The sequence below is a fragment of the Callospermophilus lateralis genome, unplaced genomic scaffold (assembly GCF_048772815.1).
Source record: "Callospermophilus lateralis isolate mCalLat2 unplaced genomic scaffold, mCalLat2.hap1 Scaffold_160, whole genome shotgun sequence".
NCBI classification, from domain to species: Eukaryota; Metazoa; Chordata; class Mammalia; order Rodentia; family Sciuridae; genus Callospermophilus; species Callospermophilus lateralis.
The window spans coordinates 1231710-1256118 of record NW_027512699.1 but is presented as its reverse complement, the minus strand read 5'-3'; positions in this window follow the sequence as shown (position 1 = coordinate 1256118).

The window sequence follows — 24409 nt, the reverse complement described above, 5'->3', positions numbered from 1 at the left end:
ATTCTGAAATGAGTGGCAGCATTGTGGAACAGAACCCTCATCTATGGAATTTTTGCCAAATATGCAGTAGTTAGTTCTAACATTGCATAAGACACCCAGCTGAAATACCCAGAGAACTGAAGATGTGTATGATGTGGAAAACTTACACATCTCCTCCCAGAAATGTTCTATATTGAGTAAAGGTATGAAAAAAAAAAACCAGGGTTCTTTACCTCCAATATATAACATTGTTCATGTTATTTATTTCTTTTAGATAGTTATCTTTACACTTTAACCAATACACCTCATATCAATTTCCAAATATATAAGTTAAAGTATACACAAAAATACACACATGAACACATACATGGAAGCAGATGGGCATTATTCCTAAAAGTGATTACCTCATTCTTAGGAATGACACATAATATTGAGTTCAGGAGATCCTGCTTTTCTTTTCTTTTCTGAATATTGCTACTTACCTGACAAAATAGAGCTGAACTCTTTTATGTGCAGAAGTTGCTCCTTTCTCTTTCCAAAAAGTTAGGTTGTATCTTTTTTTTAACTCTGTAATTTACTGGAAGAAGATTTTCCTTAAATTTTTTTGCTATAAATTGAAAATGCTTCCATCTATATTTACTTCTTTAGCCTGAACACATCCCATGCTCAAAGGCATTGCTGGCCAAGCCAATGAAGGGAAATAGAATGGTATGTGGGTGAGTGCACTCTCTCTGCAGCTGGCCTTGTGAGGTTTTAAACTGAAGCAAGAGAACTGCCCAGCACAGCAATCATGTGAATATCACATTGAATGTGATAGAAAGAAAAAGACTGTGTTTCAGCTTGTGCTGTTAATATTTTTCTGTGGCAGCATTTAACCCTCTTATCTAGAAAATAAAATATAATCCAAGGATGTGATGTTTATCAAGCACCAGACAGCAACTTGGAAATAAATGTGTTAGTTCTTTTCTATAGTTTATAAGCACTTCATTTAATATACACAAAATATACAAATAAGTAGGGTTTTTAACCCTCATGTTACTGGTTAAATAAAAGGGCCAAAGAAATGTAAACTACTTTCTTTTAACTAAAATATTATCTTCAAATGAAACACAGAGTCTATATGAGAATATGGGTACACCACATTGCAACAATTTTCTCAGAGTGTTCCCATGTTTAGCTTTCTGAATGTTTTATATAGGTTGAATCTTTATTATGAAAAGCAGGTAGTGATTTTGTAGCTGTCTCCTCTCTTGACAGATGCTCAATGTGAATTACTGCCTGGGGCAACAAGTGCTCCTTCCCATAGGTTCGATTCAAGGACTCATAAATGTCATTGTATTTAATTAACTTTACATTTTTATATAATTTAAATTTAGGAGCTTATTATTGCCTCACTCCCTATTTCTTTTATCTACACTTTGGTTGCAATTTTGGATCTGATTCTTTTCAAATATTTCCTTCCAGAAAAATAGTTGGTAGTGTTTTTGTCCAATTAACTTTAACATTTTTACCTTTTTCATATGCATATTTTACATAATGATGATGATGGTACAATGAAGTATATACTAAGGCTTGTTATTTTCATATTGTACATTCTTGTGGCAAGATATAACACATAATATCCTTTATCAAGCATTTAGTCTTACACCTGTATATAAGAAAGATAATAATGATTTATAGTTCATTATATGTCTTTTAAACAAATTCAAGGAAAGATTCAATATCCAAATCTGAAATACAAGGAACTAGAGGGAAAAAAATGGGAAAACATCTATCAACCGTTATATTAAAAGTAGAATAGCTATGTAAAAATGAAAGTAGCACTCTCATTTTTAAGGAATTAGCTTTAATGTCATCTAAGTAACTGTGGATGAATGTAAACTGATGAATTTAACCTAATGAGTCAGGAAGACCAAAAATCTAAAATCATCAGAGTAGACATTTGGTCCAGAGTAAAAAAAAACTAATTATCTGCATTTACCAGATTATCCTTTTATATATGTTTAGATTCTATTTATTTCAAAAAAGGTACAGTTGATGATTTTTTCACCAAAAATTGCACCAACGTGTCATTTTTAAGGAAATACCTTTTGCATGTCTACAATTTATTTATCAGAAGTTGATAAGGTAAAGTAATAAATTTAGTTGATGGATATAAATGATGCATATTGATACTAATATATTAGAACATTAACTGGGCAGGAGATCAAGAATAAAATAGGAGAGTTGTACAATAGTGTAAATCATGTTATATCTAAATGGTATCTGAAAACACTCCACCCCAATGGAATAAAAATTATTCTCAAATGCACATGGAAAAATGTTCCAAGATAGACTGTATGATAGGTATGTCAGTCCATTCAGGCTGTTACAGAAAAACACTATTAATGGGATGGTTCATAGTTAACAGAAGTTTACTTCTCATAGTTCTGAAGAGGGGATTCATGCTTCTTAACTAATCTTCTCTAAACAGCTATACCTCCTTGTATCGTTAGATTGGAAATGAGGATTTCAACATGAATTTTGGGAGAACATAAACATTCATGTCATAGTTCTAGAGTATAGGACAAGGCTACATAAAATTTAACTACTGAAATTACTCTCACAACTACATTTTTTTCAACTATGATAGAAAAATATATTTTAGAAAATAGCAGAAGGAAATTCCAGAAATTCAAAAATAAGTGGAAACTTTGCAAAGCCTTCTAAAATAGTCAAGAAGTCAAAAAGAACTGCAAAGCACAATTAGAAAATACTTTAAAATAAATTAAAATAAAAACATAGCATAAAAGTATGTATAGAGTAAAACTTAAAGAAAATTCTATATTTAAAATATGGAAAAGCTGGGTATAGTAGTGCATATCTGCATCTTAAATACTCACAGGGCCGAGGCAGGAGAAAACTTGACCTCAAGAGTGTGAGCCTCCTTCTCTAATAATAAAGATAATGATAATAATAATATAAGATCTGAAATCTATACATGAAAAAGTTAAAATATAAGCAGAAAGAAGGAAACAAAAACGATTAGATTGGAAATAAATGAAACTGAACAGAAACATAATGGGAAAAAATCAATGAAATCAAAGTTGTTTCTTTGAAGGAATTAGTAAAATTAACAAATGTCAAAACTTTAGTAACTTTTAAAGAACACTCTAACGGGAATGAAAGAAATAACTTCACAACTAAATTTAAACCAGTAAACATTTTTTCAATAGTTTAAATTCATGAAAAAAATCGCTAAAATTAGATAACCTATTAAATGAATATATTTCTAGAAAGACACAGGGTGCACTGACTCAAAGAGAAATGAAAAATGCAATTAGGCCTTTACCAAGTAAGGTGATTGAAGCTGAGACTGATATTTTCCTACAAAGCAATGTACATGCCTAGATTAATTCAATGAAACAACACCAGTCTTTTACAAAATCTTCCAAAAGTAGAAAGAAGTTAAAACCAAGAAACTCATTTTGAGTTCAGTATCATGCTGACATCAAAACCATGTGAAGAGACTACAAGGAAGAAAATAAGGAAAGATCAATATCCCTTCTGGATACTCTGGATACAGATACAACAATCCTCAACCAGAGATCAGCAAGGCAAATATAGTCACATTATAAAAATTAGTATTTTTATAATGTAGATAATTATAACTAAGTAGAATTTATACCAGGAATGCAAGATTTGTTCAACCTTCTGAAGTCAGTATAATGTAGTAAAATAGTAGCCCAAAGAACAACATAATTATCTTAATAGGGAAAGCTTTGACAAACTGCAATGACCTTTCACAGTTAAAACTTTCAACAAATTTGAAAAGAATGATTTTCCTCAATCTCATAAAGACTGTCTAAGGAAAACATTCAGGTTATAGAAGATGAGTGAGTAATACTGAACAACTGGAAATATGTTTCTATTAGAAAAATTCAAGATTATCCATCCTTAAAACTTCTATGGGGCTTGTCATATAAACCGAAAGCATTATTGAGAGACATAATGGAAGATCTAAACAAATAGAACAAAATTGTGCATTCACAATTTGGAAGACCTTAATTTTGTTAAGATGACAATACTCCCCCAATATACACACATCTTCAATAATTTCCCTACTAAAGCTCAGCTTTGTGTTTTGTAGAAATTCATAAGCTGGCACTTGAATTCATATGTAATTGCTAGAACAGTCAAAGCAGTTTAAAAAAGAATAAAATTGAAAGGCTAATATTTCCCAATTTGAAAATTTTTCCAAACTGCAAAGTTTGAGACTGTGGGGTGTTTACATAAGAATAGATATACTGATCAAATAAAGATAATTGTCCTAAAATAAAGCCCTAAAATAAAGCTGTGTATTCATTGTCATATTTTTACAAGGGTACTAAAACCCTTGGCATGGAGTTGAGTAGGGAAAAAAACTCTTTTTAACAAATGATGCTGGAACAATTAGAAATCTATGTATTAAAAATGAAGTTGGATTCATTCTTCCTGGCACTATATGTAAAATTAACTCAAAATGAATACAAAATTTTAATACAAGAGCAAAAGGCTAGCATCACTGGAGGAAAACATGCAGGGATCTTCCTGACCCTGGGTCAGGCAATGGTTTCATAGATATGATTCCAAAGTCCCAAACAACCAAAGAAAAAATTAGGTAATTTGAATTTACCAGAATTAAAAATTTTTACTTCAAAATATTACCAAGACAGCTAAAAGGCAATTCACTGATCATGGATAACTGAAATATGGTGGAAACATTTGTAAGTTTTTATCTACTAAGGGACATGTGTCCAGAAAGTACAAAGAATTCTTAATATTCAAGAGTAAAAGAACTAATGGCTTAATAAAGATAAATATACTTTATTAGACATTTTCCAAAGAAGATTAACAAATTATTAATAATCATCTGAAGAGCTGCTTAACTCAAGAGTTCAAATGAAATCACAATTGGAATTTACTCATATTCACTAAAGTGGTAGAAACTACAACAGCAAAAATAATGATGATGTTGATGATCATTATGGTGGGAATATAAAATAATTCCATTGCTTAAGAAAACAACTTGACAATTTCTCCCCATAGAACTTTGTAATCCTATTGCTATTCAAAAATTTTAAACACGTGCCAACACAAAAACTACTACACAAATGCTCATGGCAGCATCATTCATGAATTCCCCAAAGTGAAAACAACCAAATGCTTACTAAATGATAAACAAAATATTCTGTGTCCAACCATTGGAAAACTACTAAGCCACAAAAAAGAATAAAATATGATATATATTACATTATTGTACCTTGAAAACGTTAGGAAATTGAAAGAAGTCAGGCACAAAATTACACACATTTTATGATTCTATTTGTATAAAATGTTCAGAATAGGCAAATCTCCAAAAAGAGAACAAGAAGCCATTTATGTTTCTGTGTTTTCACATTTGCAAAGTGATACAAACAGAATATTATTTCTTTTTGTCATTTTATTTATTGTTTTTTTTTTTTCATTTATAATAATACGAGAGAGAAAATGCACTACTTGTCTTTCTGGTTTTGGCTTATTTCCTTAACATGAGGTCCTTCAGTACCATCCATTTCCCTGAAAATGACAGGATTTTATTCTTCTTTGTGGCTAAATAATAGTCCATTTTATATATATATATATATATATATATATATATATATATATGTGTGTGTGTGTGTGTGTGTGTGTGTGTGTTTGTGTGTGTGTGTGAGAGAGAGAGAGAGATGTGCATATATGTATATATGAAAATATATGGATAAAGAAAATGTGATATATGTATCATTTTTATCTATTTATCTACTGATTTACATATATATGTATATTTTTTCTGATATTGGGGCCTAAACTCAGAAGTATGCTACACACACACACACACACACATATATATATATGAGATAAAGTGGGCAGGCACACATGCATATATTTTATATATATAAAATTTTATATTTTATACATATATATAAAATATCTATTTTAGCTGGGGTTAGATAGAATCTCAATATAATTTTAGTTGACATTTCCATGACTGAACATGTTTTTTTTACATCAAATGGCCTTTTTTATTTCTTCTTTTGATAAGTATTTATTCAGATCATTTTTCCACTTTATATTGAATTGCTTGTTTTTCATTGTTTCATTTTGTTTTCTTTATCTGTTGTAGATATTAATTCTCTTCAAATCAATAGTTAGAAAATATTTTCTCCTTTTCTGCAGGATGTACTTTCACTTTGCTGTTTTCTTTGGTATGCAAAAGCTTTTTATTTCATGCACTAACTTTTGTCAAATCTACCTTTTGATTTTTGTGTTTTTGGAGTCCTATCCAAGAAATTATTGTTTGAATCACTGTCTTGAAGTGATTCCTGTGCTTTCCTGTAGTGTTTTAATTGCTTCAGGTCCTACATTAAGGTCTTGGTTCAGTTTGAGTTCATTTTTCTACAGGGTGAGAGCTAAGGAGTCTAGTTTGAATCTTTTACATCTGAGTATCATTTCCCCAGCACCATTTGTGGAAGATACTGTCCTTTCTACAATGTGTGTTTGGCAGTTCTTTTGAGAATCAGTTGACTGAACATTTGTATATTTATCTCTGAGTACTTTATTCTGTTCCATTGGTGTTTGTGTCTGTTTTTGTGTTGGAGCCACCCTGCTATGGTTACTATGTCTCATATACGAAATCACATATGTGATACCTCCAGTTTCATTATTTTTGGTTAAGACTGCTTTGAATATTCAGCATCTTTCGTGGTTTCACATGAATTTTAATATATTTTTACTAATTGTGTGAAAAGTTTCCTTGTTATTCTGATGGGGATTACAGTGAGTTTGTGGATCACTTTGAGTAGTAAGGGCATTTTGACATTAGTTTTTCAAATCCATGAATTTCAGAGGTCTTTCCATCTTCTAGTGTTTTTAATTTCTCTTCAGTGTTTTGTAATTCTTATTATAGAAGTCTTTCAAATCCTTAGTTACAGTTAGTCCAAGGGTTCTTCCTTCCGTGTGTGTGTGTGTGTGTGTGTGTGTGTGTGTGTGTGTGTGTGTATAGTGTGTGTATTGGAAATGAGATTTCTTTCCTGGAAATTTTCTCAACAAATTTATTGTTGGCATATTTAATAAGCTACTGATCTTTATCTGTTGTGTTTGTATCCTAAAGTCTTTCCAAATTCATTTATCAATGTTAAAAATTTTTGGTGGATTCCTAGGTTTTTCTATTTATTGAATCCTATCATCTGCAACTTTGGATAGCTTCATTTCCTCTTTCTTGCTTGTATTCCTTTTATTTCTTTCCCTTCGCTACTTGTGCTGGTTAAAATTTCTGGTACAATATTTAATAAGAACTTTAGGAGTAGAAACCGTTGTTTTGTTCCTGATCTTAGAGGAAATGCTTTCAGTTTTCCCTTGCATTATGATACTGACTATGGGTGTATCATATATAGTCTTTATTATGTTAAGGTATGTTTATTCATGACTTGTTCAGGACTGCTATTATGAAGGTGCACTGAATTTTATGAAATGATTTTGTGCATCCATTGGGATAATCGTGAGATACTTTTCTGATTCTGTTTATTTAATTTACATTGATTCAGATACATTGAACTCTCTTTGCATTCTTGGAATGAAACAATCTTGATCATGGTGTGTGATCATTTTAATATGATGCTAAATTCTGTTGCAAGTATTTTCATGAGGATTTTTACATCTATGTTCAACAAGAATATATGTCTATATTTTTTTCTTCTGTTGTGTTATTGTCAGATTTTCACTGCAGGGCAAGGCTAGCAAAACAGAATGAGTCTGCAATGGTCACCTTTCTTTCAATTCTATGGAATAATATTGGATGCACTAGAACTGGCTCTTCTTAAATACTAGGTGAAACTTAACAGCAAAGCCACTAGTGTTAAGGTATTTTTTCTTTCTTAGGAGACTTTTTACTATTGACTCAATGTCACTTCTTGTTATTAGTATATTACGTTTTTGTTTGTATACTCTTGGTTAAATTTGGTAGATCACATGTCTCTGCAAATTTGTTCATTTCTTCTATAATGTTATTATTTTAACATACAGCTTTGCAAAATAATCCCTACAAATCCCTATAATTTCTCTGATATCAATTTCAATGTCAAATTTTTAATCTTTAATTTTATTTATTTGAGATCTCTCTTTCATATTAATTTAGGTACACGATTGTTTACCTTTTCAAAGAGACAACTCGGTTTTATATTTATCCTTGGTATTTTTGTGTTGTTCTTTTATTAGTTTCTGTCACATTTGTTTCTGATCTGATTTTTTTAATTACACTTACTTTAAGTTTCGGGTATTTTTTTTCCTCTTTAAAAACTTAAAATGCATCAAGTGTTTTGTTTGAGTTTTTTTTTTTTTTTAATGTAAACAGTTATTGGTACAAATTGCCTCATCAATACTACTTTAACTGTATCCCACAGATTCTGGTATTTTGTATTTGTATTCTTCTTTGATTCAAGGAATTTTAAAATTTTTCCTGTGACATTTTCAGTGATACAATATTTGTCCAAAAACATTGTGTACAGTTTCTAAGTTTTTATATAAATTCCACAGTTTCTCTTGCTGTTAATTTCTAGTTTTATTCCATTCTGAGCACATAAGATGCAAAATTTTATTTCAATTTTTTGAACTTTTTAAGATTAATTTTGTGGTGTAATATGTCCTATTCTACAAACTGTTCCATTTGCTAATGAAAATACTGAGTACTTTATTTCTCTTGGGTGGAATATTCTCTTTGAGTCCATAGTTAAGTTTAACTTTGAGGTTCCTTTGTTGATTTTTTTTTTGTCCTGAGGGTCTGTCTAAAGGTGAAATCTCCCACTATTTTTCTGTTGGGACCTTCTTCCTATTTAGGTCTAGTAGAGATTATTTTATAAAATTGTGCTTCAACATTCAGTGCACATATATTTATAATCATTGTATCTTTCTGATAAATTAATCCCTTGATCATTAATGATGATATTTTTGTCTCTTCTTACTGTTTTTGTCATAAAGTCTATTTTATAAGACAAGACGTAAGTATGACTATTCACATTTGATTTGGGATAACATTTGCCAAAATATTATTTTCCATTCTTTAACTTTCAATCTGTGTTTCCTTACAGTTATGGTTTCCCTCAAATAGCATATTATTACGTCTTATTTTTTATTTCATTCAGGCAGTCCAAACACAACAGCATTTTAACAGAAATTGATAATAACTGAAGTACAGAAAGAACTAAAAGGGAGGAGAGTTTATTGATAATGTTCCATCTCTGAAGTTTATATTTTAATGAAGTATCTACTATTAAAATAATGAGTAACATCATGGCATGATATGTAAAACCATGAGCTTTGGAGAATTAGGCAGAAGTAGGTGTGAACTTTTCCTTCATTTCTTGCTTATTGCTTTTGAAAATATTGGGTAGATAATCTCTCAAAAACTTCACATCCATGAAGAATGGACCCATGATGTACCCCTTTGTATTATTGTAATATCTGATTACTCAGTTGTATGTGAAGAGCTCAACCAAACACATTCGTCAATGCTACTTCTTGTTTTTTTTTTTCATATAATTATTATCATTATCATGATTCTTCCTTTTCTTATGGGGAAGGTTAGAATGAAAGATATTAACTAACATGCTTGAGTATCCAAGGTTACAAAATAAATGACACAGTTAGTAATCTGACACAATTCTGTGAAGCCCATGTTTCTTTCAGGTATTAGATTGAGGTCTAGATCTAGATGGAAACATGCATTTGATGATATGGAATGGAGTACAAAAGTCAGGTAAATTCTGGAAATGAAACTTTAGTGTCATCTGTCCCTAGTGACAACTGAAGACAGTGAATTTTTATCTTTCTTTCTTTCCCTTCACGACTAAGAATTGAAGCCTGGGGCACCTACCAGCAAGGTACATACCTAGCCCTTTGTGTTTTTTGATTTTGAGACAGGCTCTTGATAAGTTGTTCATGCTGGCCTCTAACTTTTATCCTTAATTCTTCAGCCTCTAAAGTAGCTAGGATTATAGGCATGTACCATGTACACAGCTTTTAAGTGTATTTTTCATGTATGTGTTATTGATTTATATGTACTAACTTTTCAGATAAATATATTTTAGTGACCAAAGATAGCATTTCATAGCAGACTACATTTTTAAAGTCTCTACTTTCTCTAGAACTTTAAAAGTTGAATCATAAGGCAAGTTATTTAGAACTTGAAGTGACACTTAATTATTATTTAGGGAGTAGTTTCTATGAAAACAATACTCAGGATAATTAAATAGGAAAATACTGCTTTAAAAAAGCTATAAGCTTTGAGGAATGAAGTAAAGGGAAATCCATTCATTCTATTTATGGTAACAGAAAGAAGTTTTCTTTGTGATTTTGGAGTGGAGGAAAAAAAATCCAAGTTTTCAAAATCAAAAACCTACACAATATAACTCTTATGTGTAATGGGTATCTGTTCAATGAAGCACATCAGCAAAATTAACAGATGGAGTGACAGCCCGAGCTTTGATATTTACATCTACAATTGACAGGGGATTAGCATCAAGAATTCAGAAAGACAAAAAAAATACAAGCAAAGAATTTGATGAGATGTTAAACCAGCCCATAAAATTCATACTATATTAAACTAAAACTAAAATAATATACTGAAACAGAATTTTAGGTCAGTACAACAAAAAGATTGTATTCTGAGTTTTTTGGCACAAATTAATAAAATACTAAATCTGGGGTATCTGGGAAATTTCGTGCCACAGGACAGGACTTTAAATTGACTATATTTCTAAAATTGTAATACAACTTCAAGAAATTCAATAGCATGTATTAATGCTCCAGAAATATGTATCTGGGCATTTACCCACCTCCCAAGTCTCTCTTCTTGGTGTATAAAGCAATGTAAAAATGTTAGTAGAACCTATATATTTGAGAATCTGGATATTCATAACCAAATGAAACACTGAGATGGATTCTGTATGTTCATTGTTTGGCAGGAATTAAAAGGAACATAAAATAAACTTCATGTGTTAAACATAAATTTTATATCTTAAACATATGAAGTTCTCTTTTCTCTTTAGTATTGAAACTTTGTTTTAATTTATTTGCTTTTTTATCTTAACATTGTTATATATATATTACATATATATATATATATATATATATATATATAAATTTGAAATGTTTTTTATTTAATAAATGTTTTTATTCAAAAAGTTAAAAACTAAAATTTCAGATTTAAAAACAATATTTGAATTCATTAGATGTATATCCATGTGCTAGGGTTGGGTTTCCAATCAGAATAAATAAATAAATAAATGTTTCCATAAAATCTTAAATTTCTAAACCCTGAAATGATTTTATAATCCTTTAAGTGTCCTAAAGTTTATGTCTTCGTTTTTATAGAATGACTCTCGAAACAAAATGTAATTCATTTTAGCCATTTATTTCTCTGTTTTTATTCATTTAAGTTAAGTCAGATTATTTATTTATTTTGGGAGGAGTATTGTTTAGAGTTCACCAGAGAAATATAGCCAAGGGATTACAAATAGTTATAGAAGATGGGACTCATGGAAATTGGTTCATTCGTTTATAGAGGATAAGTTCCAAGATACATCAAGTATAATCTGGAAAATCAAGGACTCCATCAGTCTGAAGGCCTACAAACCAGGGGAATTGGTCGTACAAGTTGCATAATTCAGTGTCCATTGACATGACTGTTTGAGTGCCCTGATCAAAAAGAATAGATAATTCATCATTCTTTATCCTTTAATTCTATCCAAGCCCTCAGTGGATTGCATGATATCAGTCCACACTAGTTAGACCAAACAATCCTTACTCAATTTAGTAGTTCAAATGTTAGTCTCTTTGGAAACACTCTTCTAGACAAACCTAGAATAAATCTTTCATTAGTTATCTGCTGGTAGCTCACAGTTATTTCCTTGACATAAAATTAACCACAACTTGTGATATCAGTATATTTTAATTTATAATTCCCATTTTACTTGCTTTCTCTTCTACCTTCCCCTTAAATTTTGCTTTCTTTTTATTTCTCTTCTTTCTCTATTTTAAAAATCTCATCAAATTCGTATTCTACCATTTCTTTTACTTGCTTTAAAACTACATTCTCCATTTCCATCAATTGTGTTGTTAAAATTTTAAATACATATTCTAATAAGTTCCAAATCACTTTTGTCCTCCTGAAAAGATGAAAGTCTTAAATGTTTCTGTGAATCTTGCTTATTCTTATCCTGTGATATAGCTATTGTGTTTGTTTTTATTTTAACACATGTACATAATTATTTGTACATAATTATCATAGTGTTTTACTGCTACTGCCATTTAACCAATATTTACTATTCTCCTTTCTTACTCAAAAATTATTTTTGGTATGACTTTTCTTTCTTCTTCTTCATGAGGACATCAATTGGAGTTTTTTTCTTTCTTTTTTAGACTTTGTGGATTTTGACTACAAGCAATATTTTGATATATTTAAAGAGCACTTTGGCAGGAATTTTCTTGAAAGCTAATATTCCATTCTTACCTCTTCACATATTTACTGCTAAGATATGTCTGGTGTACAAGTTTCCTTTTCTCATCTCTTATGTCTTCTCTCACTCTTATTGTTTTTAAGAATGAATATTTTGATACTCAAATTGTCTTCATATTGAGTCAAGTTTGGCATGGAAATTATTGTATTTATCCTTGTTGGAATTCATGGAGACATCAAAATTTGAAGATTTATAGAAGAGGAAATCAATAGGGCGTTTTCAATTTACTCAGAAAAAAAGTATTAAATGATGTTCAATAGCTATCTGTGATTTTATTAAAAACTAGTAGTAATACTTGAGAGATAAGAAAATTTCTTTATTCTGAATAATAACTTGTACAAAAAGAAACAAGAAAAAAAATTTATTCTGAATTGTTAAAAACTACATGCCTTTTATTCTAAAACTGGGAAAAAAGGCAATGTATTCATTTTTGCTGCTTCTATTCAACACTGTTCTGGCAGTTTCAAGAAAAAAATGATAAGAAAATGAAGTAAATAACATGTAGATTAAAAATAAATACGTAAATGTGTCTTTCCACAAATGAGTGGATTATGCATATGAAAATCATGAAAACAGATTAAACTCTCAACCTCATAAGTGAATATATTGGTATAAATTATTTTTTAAAAAATCAGTTATTAATTTATTTTGCAGGTATATATCAATACAGAGTAATTTATATGCACCACCAATGAAATGTTGCTTATAAAAATTTCATTTTAAATTTTATTTTGCTTTTCTAGAACCAGACAGTGGCTGGGATAGTATCCCAGTGATATAGCACTTACCTAGCACATGTTAATCACTGGGTTTAATCCTTAGCATCACATAAAACATAAATAAATAACATAAGGTTATTATGTCCATCTATGATTTTTTTTAAAAAAATCTGTGTTTCCTGAATCTTCCTACTTCTCAACTACTATCTTTAGAGTGTAGATACTATATTTAACATAATATTTGATTACCATTTTATATTTCGTCAACAAATGGTGCATGTTCTGACAGCTTCACATCCTCACCAATACTTGCTATTGTCTTTCTCATTATAGTATTTCTTCTGTGTGTACAATTGTATCTCAATGTGGTTTTAATTTGTATAATGTGCACACTTATTTATTGTAAATGGTATGATCTCCAGATAAACACTGCTGTTATTGCCTAATTTTGAGAAGACCTGCTTAGTTCTGGAGCTGTTTCCAAACTGCTGCTAATATATTCCAGCAAACTCATTAGGATTGTACATATGGGGCCCAACTTAAAAAAAAAAAATACTTAACTTTGCGACTTTCCTGTAGTCTGTATGCTTCACACTACTTTACTGAAAGCCAAGCCAATGACCTGTTTAGACTCACTTTCTTTCCTTGTCAACTTAAACAAAAATAATAAGATCCTTCATTGGCAAGCCTGATACAACACATCTGGTTTAACAACTACAAACTTATTTCTAAGAAACATTGAAAAAAAAAAAAAAAAAACAACAGGCATTAGCTCTGTTGAATTTGAGCAAAACAATTTATTTATATTTTAATAGAGATTTAGTAGTAAATTTTAATAGAAAAATAAATATCAGTAGATTATTGAAAATACAGTGATGTCAGAAAAAGCTTTATATGAAAACCTCTTATGTATAATTAATTCTATTATGCAAATAGTAATCATTCTTATAGACATTTACTAATGTGAGTTGAGGATAATTTAGACAATAATAAGTAATATTTAAACTTTTAAGCTCACAGATTTTGGATTTAACGTTTAGAAAAATAACTGAACTAATCATTGAGGACTCATTTCTGTTAGCTAATAGATGATTGAAGAGAAATATACTTTTAATAAATATATATACTTAAATATATATTAATAAGAATATATATTTATACATATCAAAATATAAATTAAAATATTTAGCAATAAAAGCAAAACACTATGCAGAATTCAGTGACCTGGATTCAATTCAGCTGAATTCAGTCTTTTGCTTACCACTAGAATGTTAGCCCAATATTTGCTTAAACTCTCTGGAATATAAACAACTGGAAAGATAAAATAGATGATATTCTACATGGACACAATAAATGTATATGAAATTGAGAGTGTTCATTTCAGAGTAGCTAAATTACTATCATGAAATTGTTGAGGAAAATGGATGTATTGTGTGGTGTGAGAGTTGAATTTCTAAAGAAAGTTAAAAATGGATTCATGAAAAATATATTGAATTTAAACAGAAATGAAATTCAAACTAATGGTCTGTAAACAGAAAACAATATAATACAGCATATGAGGAGTAATGGATTTAATAGGAAGAATTTGAAGATTTTTCAGAATACTCGCTGCAGGACAATTTTGAAACTCCATGTACGTCACTATAAAGTCTCTAAAGAAGCATAGCCAATAGGGAGAGACTGGTGACCCAACAATCTTTGGAAAATTACTTAAAAAATGTATTAGTCTGATTTCTTTTATACATTCCATGCCTTATATATAAGAATACACACAAATATACACACACACATACACACACAATATTTAACTATAAAAGCACAGTGATATGTATTACACATATAATTATGGTAATAAAAAGAGATTCAATATACTGTTTACCTAATCAGAAGCTCGAACATTCCACTAGCTGAAAAGCCAGAGAAACCAGTGTTGCTTAGTCCAAGAATCTGGAAGCCTCAGAGCATCAGGCACCAATGATATATTTGCAGTCTGAGGCTAAAGGCATAGAAGCTCCCTAGAGAGTTGCTGGTGAGTCCATCTTTAAAGGTTGAAGAAGTTGAATTCTGATGTCCATGGGCATTGGCAAAAAAAAAAAAAACAAACAAAAAAACCCCAAAACACATTGTTTTAGTCATTTTTTGTTGTTGTTCTTGTAGTTGTTTGTTTTGTTTGTTTGTTTTTGCTGCTGCGACTAAAAGACTAAACTAACACAATTGTAGAGGAAGAAAAGTTTATTTGAGGGCTCACAGTTTCAGAGGTCTTAGTCCATAGAAGGCTGGCTCCTATCCTCTGGCCTAGAGATGAGGCAAAATCATGATGGAGACTGTGGCAGAGGGAAGAGGCTCACATGATGATCAGAGAGCAGAGAGAGGGACTCCACTCACTAGAAACAAAATATGTGCCCCAAAGTCACACGCCCAATGCCCCACATCCTTCTGCTACACCCCACATTCTTACAGTTACCACTTAATTAACCCCATCAGGTGGAAAAGCCACTGATTGTGTTAAAGCTTTCAAAACCAATTATTTATTCTCTGAACATTCTTGTATTTTCTCATATGTGAGCTTTTGGGGGACACCTCCCATCCAAACTATAATACACACCCTCAAGAATTGAGCTTGCACCAACAACAGGCTTCCTCCTTCTTCCACTTTTGTTTAAACTGGGCCCTCAGAGTTTGGGGCAGTGCTGCTCACATTCAGGGTGGGCCTGCCCTCCTCAGTTCATTGATCCACTTGCCACATGTCTCTGGAGACATCTTCACAGACACAATAAGAAAAATGTTTTATCCATTATCTAACATCTCCATCAAGTTAAAAATCAAGATTAAACATTGTAAGAAATAAGGGTGTTCAGATCTTTGAGAGGTAAAAGTAGAATACAGTAAATTGCAACATATTAACTAAGAGAAATATCAACTAGAGATAGCTGCATGTTGTGAAATAAAAGAGAACAGAATACTGCAAGACATTTAGCAAAATCTAGGTTTCATCTCCCTTCTATAAGTAACAGTATGGCACAGACTTAAATGAGATATTCTCAGTAGGAGCAGGGACTTCAGGACCTAGCAGAGAAAATGTTGTAATATCTGCTTATTGCCTCTAACACTATCATAATCTGTCCCCAAATCAGATTGATAACAACAGTAAAGAATGAGCTCAGACATATTAGTGGACTTTTGCTCCGTTCATTGATTCCTAGTATTTTATAAATAACCGTTAAACAGCATGAAGAATGAAGCACAAATAAGTAAAATAAAGCAAAAAATGCAAAGATGTTATAAAAACAAAACAAAACAACCCCCCCCCCACACACACACACATTTTTTAAACACAGGGCCGGGATTTAAAGTGTTTGATCACTACCTGGATAATGATATTTGAGGGTTATCATCCACTTTTCAGTGTAGTTTGTGGTTCTGCTAGTTACACAGTTCCTTATTTCTTTCTTCTAATATAATTTTAGTCAGTTTCCTACTGAAACTTGTAATGGAACCACAATTTGAACCAGTTATCCCACTCGTTGGTTTATACTCAAAGGACGTAAAATCAACTTATTATAGTGGTGCAGCCACATCAATATTTATAGCAGCTCAATTCATAATAGCTAAACTATGGAACCAATCAAGATGCCCTGTAACCAATGAATAGATAAAGAAAATGTGACATTTATATACATAATGGAATATTACTCAGCCTTAAAAAAAATGAAATTATGGTGTTAACAGATAAATGGATGGAGTTGGATAATATCATGCTAAGCAAAATACGCCAATCCCCCAAAACCAAAGACAAAATGTTTTCTCTGATATGTGGATGCTGATCCATAATGGGATGGGGGGCACTAGGAAAAAATGGAGGAACTTTGGACTGGGCAGAGGGGAGTGAGGGAAGAGCAGGTGGGTGGGAATGGGAAGGATGGTGAAATGAGATGAACATTACTACCCTGTGTATATGTATGGTTTCTCGAACAGTGTGACTGCATCATATACAGTCAGAGAAATGAGAAGTTGTGCTCCATTTGTTTATAATGAGTTGAAATGCATTATGGTTCCATGTATAACTAATTAGAGCAATTATAAAAATGCTGTCATTTTTAAAAATAATTGTAAGAAAGTGAATCTTTCAGAAATCACATGAGCTTATAAGAGAATTTTGGTATTCAGAAAAGCATGCAGCCAGGGCTGACAATTTCTTTGCAGCCTTGTGAGTCCCTCATGTCATGCCTGAACTCTTGGTTCCTAAAAAAAACAAAAAAACAAAAACAAAACAAAACAAAAAAAAAAAAAACTGTGGGATGATATATATGTTGTTCAAAGATACTAAGTTTGTAGTACAATGTTATGAAACAGCATAAAATAAATGTATTTTTTGTAACTTTGTTTCAATATTTAGTGGTTTATTTTAGGGTTTGTAGTATGTATAATTGCCTCATCACAGTATATCACAGATACTATTTAGTAAAGGGGCCTTAAAATAACATATGCCAGATGTCTTCTTTCTTTTTCTTTTTCTTTTTTCTTTTTTTCTTTTTTTTTTTTTTTGTGTGTGTGCTTTTGTTGCAGTAGATTTTACTTCTATGTAAATAATTTTTTCTTAGACAACCAATAGTCTTTTTTGGACGGGAGGGGTACCAGGGATTGAACACAGGAGTAATTTACAACTGAGCCACATCCCAAGTCCTTTGTTATATTTTATTCAGACATAGGGTCTCACTGCACTGCTTACACCCTTGCTAATTTGCTGGGGCTGGCTTTGAACTTGTGATCCTCCTGCTTCAGTCTCAGAGCTGCTGGGACTACAGGCATGTGCCACGGTGTCTGGGCTCAATAATCTTTATATGAGCTTGACTGATCATTTATATTTACCCATGTGGTTATTGGTTCTAGTGTTTAAAATTTTCTTTGTTTTCAACAATATTTCCATCTGTTACCATGTTCTGTCTGCTTGAAGGACTTCTTTTAGCATTCCGAGTAGCCCAATTAGACTGGTGATTATTCTTTTAACTTTCATATGTCTAAGGAAAAATCTTTGTTTGGCCTTTATTTAAAAAAAAAAAAATATATATATATATATATATATATATATATATATTTTTTTTACCCCCTGGGTAAAGATTTCTAATCAAGGCAACAAACATGGTGGTGCACACCTCTAATCCTAAATAGTCAGGTGGCTGAGGCAGGAGGATGAAAGTTGGAGGCCAACACAAGGCAACTTAGTAAGATCCTGTCTCAAAATAAATTTAAAAAAAAAAAACAGGCTGTGAATATAATTTAGTGGTAAATAACTTTCCTAGCATGCACAAGGATTGGAGTTCAATTTTTAGTACTGATGGAAAAGAGTCTAGGTTGACATATTTTTTTTCTTTTATTATTATTTAAAGATATTCCTATTTTCTTTCTTTCTTTTTTTTTACATTTCACACAAGTAATGCATGCTTATTCTTTGTTTCTCTGTAAATATAATACAACTTCTTCCTTTCTTCCTTTGGATATATTCACAATTTTCTTTCTTTTTTATTTAATTTAATTTTTTTTTTACTGTTTTTAAATAATTTTATTGTGATGTATCTCACGTAGTTTGGGAAGGGCTTTGGATTTGGTGAACTTCTTGCAAATGTATATTTATATTTTTAGTCAAATTTGAGCAATTTTTGCTCTATTCATTCAATTTTACACATCTACCCTTCTTCTTTCTCCTCTCCTTTAGTGATTTCAGTGGCATGTGACATTATCTCCCAGCTCACTGAACCTCCTTTTTTTATTCCTCTTTTTCCTTCTTCTTGAAGTTGGCTTATGATATTGCTCTGTCTTCAAATACACTAATACTTTTTTTCCTTCTTCAAGGTCTAATCTGCTGTTAATTTTAGTGTATTTTTCATCTCAATCACTGTAGTTTCCATGCATAAAAGTTTATTTTATTTTATTAAAGAAATGTCTTCCATGTTCTACTCTGCAGGTCCATTCTATTCTCCATTTTGTTAACACAAAGCACAGTTACAATACCACTTTTAATGTCCTTGTTTATTAATTCTATAATCTACTTGGGCCCCATATGTTGGCCAAGGTTTACTTATTTTTTAAAATCATCATCATCATAAATCATATTTTACTGCTTTTTCAAATTCTTGGAATTTTATCATTGGATACTTAACTTTGTAAAATATATAGTTTATGCTATAGGGTATTTTTGCTTTTCTGTGAATATGTGGAAATCAGCTAAAACAACCCATTCTTTCCTTTTTAACAGATAAAAGATCTAATTTTTAAAATAATTAAACATAAATATTTTTGAAAGTTGTAATTACTTTAATGGATTCCCCAAAATTGCCTATTACTTTATACAGCAAATACCTTAACTTCTTGATATTAATTAATTGGGTCTTCTGAAAATCTTCTTTAAAGAAACTTATTTTTAAAATAAGTGACTTACTTCTATTTATCAACTGTGAGAAATGAGGCCTATGGAATGAGAGTAACTAAAGATTCTTAAGTTTCCTTATTATTTTTTAAATTTTATAATATTTGAAAAAGATTTTTTTGTACTTTACCATTACAATGATGCAGAGTTCATTTTAAAAAGAAGTTACTTTTTTATAATTTATGGGTTAAACAGCTTTCATTTGTCCATAATATAAAAAACCAACACAGCAAGATGGTAATATGTTGTTTCAGATACAGAAATCTTGCAAGTAACAATTTTCTAGAAATGTTTATTTCAATGTCATGTCATCAGGAGCTGCGAATCAAGATGTTAAGAACTTTTTGGTATAAATCTGATGGTGACGTTCTACCTCATGAGCAAAAGGGCAACAACTCTTGCCAATGACCAGCATGGTAACATCTATTGAAGAAAAATCTTCCACTGTTTTTGTCTCTCCCTTTCTCCCCTCCCCACCTTATCTTTCATCAGAGAAAACCCTACCTCTGGTTGACTCTCAGTGTCTGGTCTTCTTGAGACTCTTGCTTACCCTTTCCCTATTTAAATGTATAATCAAGCTTTGCCCTTATTTCACATCTACATTTGTTTTTCTCCTTATAAAAATGACTATCCTTTCCCAAACTTTGTCTTTTTCAGCTCTATCACATTATAGTAATGAGCATCATATAAAATAAAATCTGAATCTTTCTACCAAACTCCTAAGGTTTTATAGGGCTCTGGGAAGTTAGGCTCATAGTTCTACCCTTTAAGATAAGGTTGGAAACACATAAGTGCCAGGTAAAACAGTTACTGATGATATTATTGAACCCACCAAATGTCTTTGAAACACATAAAGACAACTCTTCATCATGATTCTCATGAAAAAAAATGATCGATTGAATTTGAACATCAATGATTTAGAGTATTAAAATATTATTTTTCTTTTCTGTAATGCATAACAGGTAGCATATTAATTTATAATATATGAAATGAGTGCTTTCAGTGTTTTTGAAGGAATAAACAAGCTCCGATCTATTGTATGTCACTCTTACTAAGATGAAAAAGAAGAGAAAAATTGGAAGTGAGATGCTGCAATGTACAAATTTTTTGTACCCTTCCATTATTAATCATTTGGTGCCAAATTGTTTCATTTTAATGGGACAAGAAATATCGGTCTAAATAACATATTCCATTATTGGGCATATATCAATTGAGGGTTGAAAAATTATGCTATAAATAACTAATTTAGAAGATTTTTCACACTTTTTAAATGTGTCAGTCAAGGCTTGTTATTCAACAAAGCAATTTACTAGATATTAACAATACTTAGAAAAATAATATAGCTTTGTAATGAAACTTAAAATCATATTTCTACAAAATAAATATCAAGTTTACAAAAAAAATTTAAAAGGGGTGTATACCTTCAGACTTATTTCAGCTAACAGATATGTAGACTCAATTCCATGTTTATTCTAAATTATTTTAAATTAAAATATTCATTTTTTATATTTACTTCAATAGTTATTCATAAGTCTATCACACACTGATGTTTAAAACAAATTTAAAGGTTAATTTAACAATGTTTATAATCCTAGTTAATCAATAAAAATGAAAAATCACAATGTAGTTTTAATTTCCAATAGCACATGCTTAGAAGATCAGGACCTTTCCACATATAAAACTGCTGCTGTATGTTCTTGTGAGCACATTCTTCTAGCAAAATAAATGACTATGTTTCCAGCCTAATGATTTTAAGATAAATAGAAAACAATGTAGTGAATATCTGGAAGTTGTTCACATAAATAGAGGGCAAAAACAGGGTTGGCTTTTAAAAAGTCTTCGAATAGAACAATCAAAGCCACTGCACATGAACTTTAATACATTTACAAATAATGTTACTCAAAGTTGCAATTCAATTTATATTTGATTCTGTGGGCAAAGTTGATTTATATATTTTGATTGTACCTCTATATCTGCAGATACTATACACATTGTTGTTATAAAGAAAATTATTCAAACATGTAGAGAGTAAATTCAATAAAAAATTGTATCATGTTGCAATGCCAATTATGATGACTGCACAATGAGTATGCTGAAGCAGATATTTGATGTAACTTTTTCAAGTGTGAAAACCAAATTATTCAAGCATGTACATATACGTGCACAGATGCATGCTTTAAACATTAATTTCATAAAATTAAACAAGATCTGGTTGCATATTCCAGGATTTGGAGAAACTCAAATTAAGTAACATAAGAAGGTACTATATAAGTTAATGAAATTGGAAAAATTAAACTGATGACATTTATTAGGCAAATCTCAGATATTTCTGGCCAGCATTGGAAAATTTTGTTAGAAGTGATGTCAATGCTTTGCCATATTGAATAAAGTCTATATGTGAAGTTCTGAAATACTTTATATTTTGGCTCTGTATAAATCAGCATTCTGTTAAAAACTTAGAAACAACTGAATTCTTAATTATAACTAATTATAATTCATTTAAGTTTCTCAAAACAGTATAGTGGCCCATTAATTATATATAATAACTTTGTTGAAAAATCATTTATTTGTTACTTATTACATTGCAGATACTTTTCTAAGCAGAGAATGAGGCTCATGCAACCTTGAATAACCAAATACCTGCTCTTGTGGACACTACTTTCAGTTGAGCAAGATGAACAAATAAAAAACTCATAAAACGAGGTAGTTTAAATTACTGTGACAACTTCAAAATATGCATTCCGAAATTTAAATATATGTCACAGTGTAATAGTGATGAGCCCAGGGACTAAAAATAACTTAAATAAACAATCTACAATGACTCAGATATTACAATTATATACCACTAAATACTATAGATCATATTGAATTTTGAGTGGTTTACATGGCTTTGTGTATTAGGTCAATTTTAATTAATAGCTCAAATTTACAAATGAAAATTGAAAATTCTGACGTTCATGTTGCCATTTTAAATAGTAGATAATTTAGCATCTTATTAATAGGTATTGTGTCATACTAATAAATTGACTTAAAAAATACATAGCTGTATATTTTAATTGGGAACTTGAAGGAATAGTCTATGTTTCTATTGTTTTGTTAGTGTGTTAGGAGAATCATGTAAGTAAAACTCAAAGACAACCTCTGATATTATTTGGATCATGGAATGTGCTTTATGCCATCAGCATCATCATAATGTCATAACATGAAATACCTTTCGAAGTTTAAAGAAAGCACTGTTTGTCACAGACCTCCGAACACTTTAAATAGAGTGTTCTTGGCAGAGCCTCCATAAAGACAGCAGGGGAGACATTGTGATTCCAGTCCTGCCTCTCAACTTCACAGCACCACCTGCCCTGAAGATATCTGCTGCAAAGCCCAAAGGTCAAGCTTCTGGTTTTGGTATAGCTTTACAGGAGATAAAAAAACTTGGATGAAAATTTGCTCTGTATATTTCTCAACAAAGGAAAGTGAATCTTCTAAACTGAATAAGAACTGAAAAAAATAAAAAAAAAGTAAAATACAACATAAAGTCTGAAGCTAAACTAGGACAAAACACAACTCAGCCATGAGAGCCTAAAAGTCAGTAAATACATTGTAGTTCTTTTCCAAAGAGCTCAACTGAAATAATGGTGCTTTAGTAATATGGAAGGAATAACAGTACTTATGATTTTTAAAAGGTGTCTTTTTATAGTGGTCAAAAAATAATACTATGATGCTGAGTTAAATCATAAGATAAATAGCAAGCTTTTCATATCATAAATCCAGAATACAGTTTTGAGGAGTGAAGTTTATTTGCTCCAAGTGGACTACAAGTGATCCAAGACAAACATTCTTAGGAACTGAGACTAAGGGACACCTGACCTGTTATAAATTTTGCATATTTACAAACCTACTGGGGTTCAAAAGTGAGAAAATTGTTTTCATTCTTTTGCAATAGCAATTTTATTAATAGATGTTTAAGAATGGATGTTTCAAACTAAAGGCATTTGTTTGATATTTTCAGCATCATTTTTTCTACCCACATATGTCAAAACAACTCTGAACAGCATGCTTTCCAAACTGCTAGAATTTCTTTAGAGAAATAACTTCAGAATCAAAAGTAATTAACTAAGCAAATAAAGTTTGTATAAAATTAGAACCTATCCAAGTAGAACTTTTTTTTTAAAGCTAGTAAGGAAGGGGTACTTAGCTTATTCTTTCTACAAATATCTTTTCTTTTTTTCACCCTGTTGACCAATACATTTTATTCTAGTCAGGATATTTGTGTAACTGGAACTGTTTCTTTGGTGAATAAACTGTTCATCTTTTGTATCAGTTGCATGGTTTTTAACTTTGCATTTTGAAAATAAAGAAATAGGATGGTGTGCCAGCATGCTGTACTTGCATAGTCAATGATGACATTTCTTGAAGTTCTCCTCCATGTTGAAGTTCTACCATTTTCCCATAGAGTGAGAAATAGACTGTCAATGTGCAGGTCCCAAAGATAGCAGCACAATTATATGGACAGCTATCATCATAGGTTCATATGAAGGGAAACACACCTTATGGGTCATTCTTTATGCACAGAATATAGGAGAACCAGGTCATGTTAGGCTATTGAGTCTACAGTTTAAGGCCTTTAGAACATGATCAGCATATAGACTCCTCTCCATCTTGGAGGGGCTTATCTATAGTTACTGACAATTATCCAGTGAAGAAGTTTTAGGAACATTAAATCATCTGTTTTCTCTACCCAT